Consider the following 7,352-nt stretch of genomic DNA (forward strand, 5'->3'; position numbering starts at 1 on the left):
AAGACAAATGCGTAGTTGAAAATAAAGAAATCATGATATCTTATTTACAGCAAATAGAGTTGATAATGTGTATTGTATAAACTTTGAAAATATAAAATCTCAAGAAATCACATGCTTAATAGCCATAAATGAAGTTAGCTGGCTGTGGCATAGAACACTATGACACAATAGTATGGACTTGTTATCTAAATTAGCTAAAAAGAACTTAGTCAAAGGTCTATCTAGCACAAAGTTCGAAAAAGACAAAATTTGTGACGCTTGCCAACTTGGAAAGCAAACTAAGAGTAGTTTTAAAAAGAAGAAGAAATATATTTCAACTAGTAGGTCCTTAGAACTCATCCACTTAGATTTATTTGGTCCTACTAGAACACAAAGTTTAGGAGGAAAGCAATATGCTTTCATCATTGTTGATGACTACTCCAGGTTTACCTGGGTACTCTTCTTAGCCTCCAAAGATAAAGCTTGCAAGATGTTAATCAACTTATGCAAGAGAAATGAAAAGGGGTATGGAGTTCAAAATATCAGAAGTGATCAAGGAAGAGAATTTAAAAATAAAGAAGTTGATAAATTTTGTAATGGACATGGAATAAATCACAATTTTTCAGCACCTTGAACTCCACAACAAAATGGAGTTGTTGAAAGAAAAAATAGGTCTCTTCAAGAAATGGCTAGGACCATACTTAATAAGCATAAATTACCTAAGTATTTTTAGGCTAAAGTGGTAAATACCGCATGTTATGTGATGAATAGAGTTTCCATTAGATCAAAACTAGAAAAGACTCCCTATGAACTTTGGAAAGGTAGAAGACCTAACATATCTTACTTTCATATATTTGGATGTAAGTGTTTTGTACTAAATGATAAAGAAGACTTAGGAAAATTTGATGCAAAATCTAACAAAGGAATATTCTTAGGGTATGCATTAAAAAGTAAAGCATTCAGAATCTACAACAAAAGAACATTCACAATTATAGAATCAATACGTATAGCCTTTGATGAGGAAAATCTATTCACTAAAACAATTGATATTGAAGAAGCTGAAACAATACAAAAATTGGAAGACTTAGAAATTAAAGAAATAAAAGATGAGAACAATGAATCAATCTCAAATGACGAACCTATAGAAAATTCTAAACTACCTAAAGAATGAAAGTTTGTAAGAAATCGTCCAAAAGACCAAATCATTGGTGAACCTTCACGTGGCATGTCCACTAGTTCCTCATTGAAAAATCTGTGTAATCATTACACATTTCTATCTCAAGAGGAACCCAAGAATATAGAAGAAGCTTTAAGTGATAATTCTCGGATGGTAGCTATGTAAGAAGAATTAAATCAGTTTGAAAGAAAAAAAGTATGGAATTTAGTTCCTAGATCCACTGATCATTCGGTGTTTGGAGCCAAATGGGTATTTAGGAATAAAAAGGATGTAAACGGTGTAGTAGTACGTAATAAAGCTAGACTTGTAGCTCAAGGATATAATTAAGAAGAAGGAATAGACTACAATGAGACCTTTGCTCCCGTAACTAGAATGGAAGTCATAAGAATGTTATTAGCCTATGCATCTCACAAAGAATTTAAATTATGTCAAATGGATGTGAATGTTGGCCTAATAAGGCTTACAATTCTTATTTTGATGATAACAAATCAAATGATATATTTAATATGTTTCAAGTAAAAGTGTTCAGGAAAATAACAGAGCTCATTTGTATAAGAAAGTTCATGGATTACAAAGAGCATGAAGAATGAAGTCTATTGTGAAAAGCTCAAAGGAAAGAATGCAACTACAAAGATGGTGGAAGAATAAGTTTTGAAGACTATATTATACTTTTAAGGATATTCTCAAATGTAAGTACTTCAAAGTAAATCTTAAGTATAAAGAAATTTGAAGCTCATAAAAATTCAAAAATATGTTTTTATATATATACTCAAAAGAATATTTCTTAAATCCATAAAAAGAAAGGGTTTAAGAAAAGAAATTTTTTTTTGAAATAATGAAGTTTTTAAACATATTTATTTCAAAATATTTGGAAAATAAAAAATATTTTTTTTAAACATATATACTCTAAAAGGTTTTTTTTTTTTTAATAAATAAAAAGGGCTTAAAAAGAGAAGATTTTTTAAACCATGCTTTTAAACATATTTATTTCAAAATATTTGAAAATGAATTTTAGAAATCCTTGGGAGTAATGAATGATTTCAAAAAAACTCTATAAATAGTTCTAATCTCAAACATTTTAAATTAGAGAAAAGAAAGTACAAAGAAAGAGAGAAAGAACTTTGATGAAATATTCAAAAGAATTTTGAAATTGAGAAATCCTCTAAAGTTTCCAGATCAAGTGCTTTTCAACAACTTTTCTGATCCAGAGATATTCAAAGGCTTTTAGATCAAAGTAAGTTTTTTTTAAAGGTTTTAGATCAACTAATCTTCAAGTATTCAAAATTTTATTTTCAAAGGATCTGAAATTCTTTTAAGATAAACTCTCTGATCTGAAATCGATTTACATTCTGAAATTAAGTTTTCCAACGATCAAAATTTTTATCTTCTTTGGAAAATTATTTGATAATCCATACCAAGTAATTGAGCTTGAAATTTCTTATATTTAAATTACTTTGAAGTATAAAGTGAGCTGATTGGTGTATTAATTCACTCTACTGTGAGAGTTTTCTTTTGTACACATATTCCTTCGTTATCTTTCTTAAACGATTCTGAATTGTTGAATCGTTGAACCAAATAAGGGGTTGTTATTTGGAGAGGCGGGCTCTAGCCTAATTAAAGGAGTGCATTGTAAGTTGGTATTGTTCCACCAGGTAAAGGAACTGAGACAGTGAAATCCTTTGGTGTTTTTGCCAAAGGTGAGGACGTAGGCTGTGTTGAAGCCAAACCTCGTAAAAACTCTTGCCTCCTTCTCTCTATTTTAATTTACATACTTTATTCGCTTTTGTTATAAAATTCATAAGTACAGGTTGCAGGATTTAAATTAAGTTCTTGATCAATAGAAAGTACGTTTTGATTAATCTTTTGCGGAAACCCAAAAGGGGAGTACGTTGATTAATTTGCGGAAATCTTAATCAAGTAAAGTGAATAATAAAATGTTACATGGAAAGCAACGGAAGCCTAAATGTTATTGATTGATTGATTACGTTGATTGAATTATTATTTTAAATTCCAGTTTTCTTAAGTGTTGTTATATATTGTATTTTGCTGGGTTATTAAAATTAGAAAACTTAAAAATCAAATAAAATTAAAAGATTTCCAATTCACCCCCCCTCTTGGGAAGCTATTCTTCATTTCAGTGAAGAGTGCATTCTTAAATTGATTTATAAATGAGGAAGTTTATGTGACACAACCTCTAGGTTTTGAGGACATTCATAACCCTGATCATGTGTTTAGATTAACAAAAGTACTATATGGACTAAAACAAGCTCCTAAAGCTTGGTATGAGAGGTTGAGTGGATTTCTATTGGATAAAGGCTTTTCTGGAGGAAGATAGTATAATGTTTATTAAATCTAACAATGAAGATATGCTTATTATTCAAATCTATGTGGATGATATCATCTTTGGTGCTACAAATGAAGATCTATGTAAAGACTTTGCACAGTGTATGCAAGATGAATTTGAAATGAGTATGATGAGAGAATTGAATTACATCCTAGGACTTCAAATTAAGCAAACTAAAAATGGAACCTTTATAAATCAATCAAAATATATAAAGGATATGCTTAATAAGTTTGATATGGAAAGTAGAAAACCAATAGGAACCCCAATGAGTATGTCTGTAAGTCTTGACAATGATGAAAAAGGAAAACCCGTACATATGGAGTATTACCAAGGCATGATAGGAAGTCTAAGATATTTGACAACCTATAGATCAGACATTATGTTTAGTGTGTGTATGTGCGCCTGATTTCAAGCAGCCCCTAAGGAATCACACCAGACAACCGTTAAACGAATCTTAAGATATGTGATAGGTACTATCAACTTAGGCCTATGGTATCCTAAGGACACTGGTTTTGAGATGATCAGCTATTCGGATGCTGATTATGTTGGATATAAAAGTACAAGTGGTACTTGTCACTTTTTAGGAAGATATCTTGTTTCTTAGTTCTCTATGAAACAAAATTCAATAGCCTTGTCTACTGTTGAAGCTGAGTATGTGGCAACAGGGAGCTTTTGTGCACAAACTCTTTACATGAAGCAACAATTAAAAGATTTCAAGTTGGAATAATCATCTATACCTATAAAGTGTGATAATACCAGCACCATTGATATCTCTAAAAATCTCATATCACACTCAAGAACCAAGTATATAGACATAAAACTTCATTTCTTAAGAGATCATGTGCAAAAAGAAAACATTAATTTGGAGTTTGTGAATAGAAGTGACCAATGGGCAAATATTTTTACCAAACCTCTTCCAAAAGATAGATTTATATCTATAAGTAGAGAACTATGATTGTTACATAGCAAAGAAGTTCTTTAAAGAGGATATTGAATGAGTAGTAAAGTAGAATTTGAAAGGCAAGTAAGGTCAGGCGACTGAAACATAAGGCAAGTCGATTGAACCCTTTCTGACTTTGTTTTTATTTCAGGATCAGTAAAGTCAAGCGATTGACCCTCTGAGCCTCAGTTGACTGACTTGCTACTGTCTGAGCAAATCTAAATGCACTAAATTGTAAAGTGACTGACCCTTAATTTCAAGTCGATTGATTGATGGAGATTTAAATACCTAAAGTGCACAAAACCCTAACCTTTCAACTTTCTAGGCACCTGACCCTGTTTTTTTTTTTTTCTCCTCCACCTGTTCTCCTTTGATCCCAAGTGCCTCCATCACAAAAATCCTCTGTTTAAACTTTGAAAAACATCCCTCTACATCATTCTCTTACGATCTTCTAGGGTTTCCACCATTCATTTTCTTCAAAATGTCAAGAACAAAACAAACGGAAAATCGTTGTTCTACTTTGGGAAAGGATGACAACAATATCAAGCAATGGCTTGTAAATCCTCATGCAAAGCTGCTATACAGAGTGTATACTTGTTCAACTGATCCTATTCTTGGTAAGTTTCTGGAAACAATGTTATTTGAAAAAGAACTTCCCGACATTTTATCCATGTTTAGAAATTTAGGATGGAAGAAGTTTACTACTTATCAAGCCAAAGGACTTTATTCGAACTTGGTTAAGATTTTCTATGCTAATATGGTTAAAGGAGAAATAGTAATCACTACCCAAATCATGGTGAAAATCTATTGCTCTCACTCCACAGACCTTGGCAATGATTCTCAATATTCGACAAGGTGAATTTGAATGTTCAGCATTTGGACAATCTTGGATCATGGATGTTGGAATTGGTGTATTCCCAAAAGGAGGGTGAATTGGAATTTTAAAATTTCTTCCTAGGTTATGTTCAAATTCACAAGCAATATACAGCAACCTAGGGTCTTTCTAAACTTATGCCAATTACCCAACAATATAAAATTTGTTGACTTTGGTGCAATCCCAAGAGGGGGTGAATTGGAGATTCAAAAAAATTCTTCCTAGGTTCAACTAATCCAACAACAGTATTAAACAACCTAGGGGCAATCTAAGTATGTATGAAGTTGCAGAGATGATATATCTATTAATTTTCAATACATGCAAAGCAATTCCAAACCAAAGACAATAACGTGTCAACTGGATAAACAAAATATTCAGCAAGGAAATTAAATCAAGCACAAAGCGGAATATAATGCAGAAAAAGTAAAAGTGACACTAAATATATTCTCGGGATTTGGCAAACGTGCCTACGTCCCTGCCTTGGCTCGCAAGCCCAAAGATTCCACTAATGCTCACTTAACGGGTCAAGCGGCACCTAATACAACCAGGTCAAATTAACAGGGCTGATCTCAACCTTTGCACACTCTCCTTACGGGGTAGAGAAGGCCCTAATGATCCTTACGGGCTAGATCAAACTCCCTCAGGCCACGCCTGGAATACAATCAATGAATATGAAAATTTGCATACAATTTAAGTGCTTCTACACAAGCATAAATGTACTACAATATAGTCCAGATAAACATGCACTCACAAATTATAGTATTTATGCTCAAGTGAGATCCTATGTGTAAACTCTCTAAAATATGTGAGTGTATGTATATGTGAGAGTTCAACCTTTGATTCAAGATATGATATTCAACAAACAATTAATCAAGTGAAGTTTAAAACACAATCCAAATCAAATATCTCAAAATGTTTTTCAAATACTTTAAGCACAAGAGATATTTTTACCACAAGCTTGTCAAAAAGATTTTTCTTCACAATCAAAAGACAAATTCAAGAGTCTTGCAATAAAATTATGTAAAGACTCACAAGGTCTCAAAATTTCCCCCACAAATGAATTTATGGATTAAATTAATGGATTTTTAGCTTAACTCTCAATAAAAAACAATCAAACAATCAACACAATGAGAGTTTGAGCAAGTGGGAACAATGTAGGATAACTCAAAGAGCACTCTTAAAAAGCTTGATTTATCAAGGGAATAGCAAAGAAAGAGTGTATGGGCTTTGTATTTGAAAAATATACACTCAAAAATTCAGAGGATTTTTGGGCTAATCCAAATGCTAATCATGTTTTAATTGAGCAAATGAACTCAAATTTATAGACATAGCCAAAATTATAACCATTAAAGACACCAAGGGAAATATTAAAATTGTTTTAAATGAGTTTAATAAAATTAACCTTGTTTAACCTCAATTAATCATGGTAAAAATTAGGCCAACCCGAGAGTTTTGGTGGACCGTGCCATAGGTTCGGTCGCTCGAACAGACATATGAGAAAAAGCAGTTTTTCATGTTTGGGTGCCTAAACAAATATCCGGCCTACTGACCAAGGCGATTTTACAACTTGCCCGAGGTTTGGTCGCCTAGTCTCAAGTTCGGTTTATCAAACTTACACTTTCGGTTGCCCGAGGGTATTTTAAACGTAAATGTTCGGGCACCCGAGTTGTTGGAAAAAGTCAAGGTTTGAGTTCGATCGACCGTGAGCACTCAGTTCATTTGGGTTCAGTTGCCCGAAGTTAGGTCAACTTTTCTAACTTTCCTACATTTGGTTGATCGTTACCTTGCCTAGTTTGGTAACCCGAAGCCTTTACAATTTTAAGCTAAGGTCCATACTTTAATTTAAATTCACCCATGATGACACGTGAGTTTAGTGGGGTTCTTTGAAATTAATATGTAGGAACCTAAGGATCAATCCAAGGCCACCTGAGCATATAAGTCTATCATGTATGATGCAGTTATTACATACCATATTATATTACAGTCTAGAAATAAAGAAGAATATAAAAAATACAATTACACGTGAACATAATATTCT

Source organism: Malania oleifera, chromosome 1, assembly GCF_029873635.1.
Source record: "Malania oleifera isolate guangnan ecotype guangnan chromosome 1, ASM2987363v1, whole genome shotgun sequence".
Taxonomy (NCBI): domain Eukaryota; kingdom Viridiplantae; phylum Streptophyta; class Magnoliopsida; order Santalales; family Ximeniaceae; genus Malania; species Malania oleifera.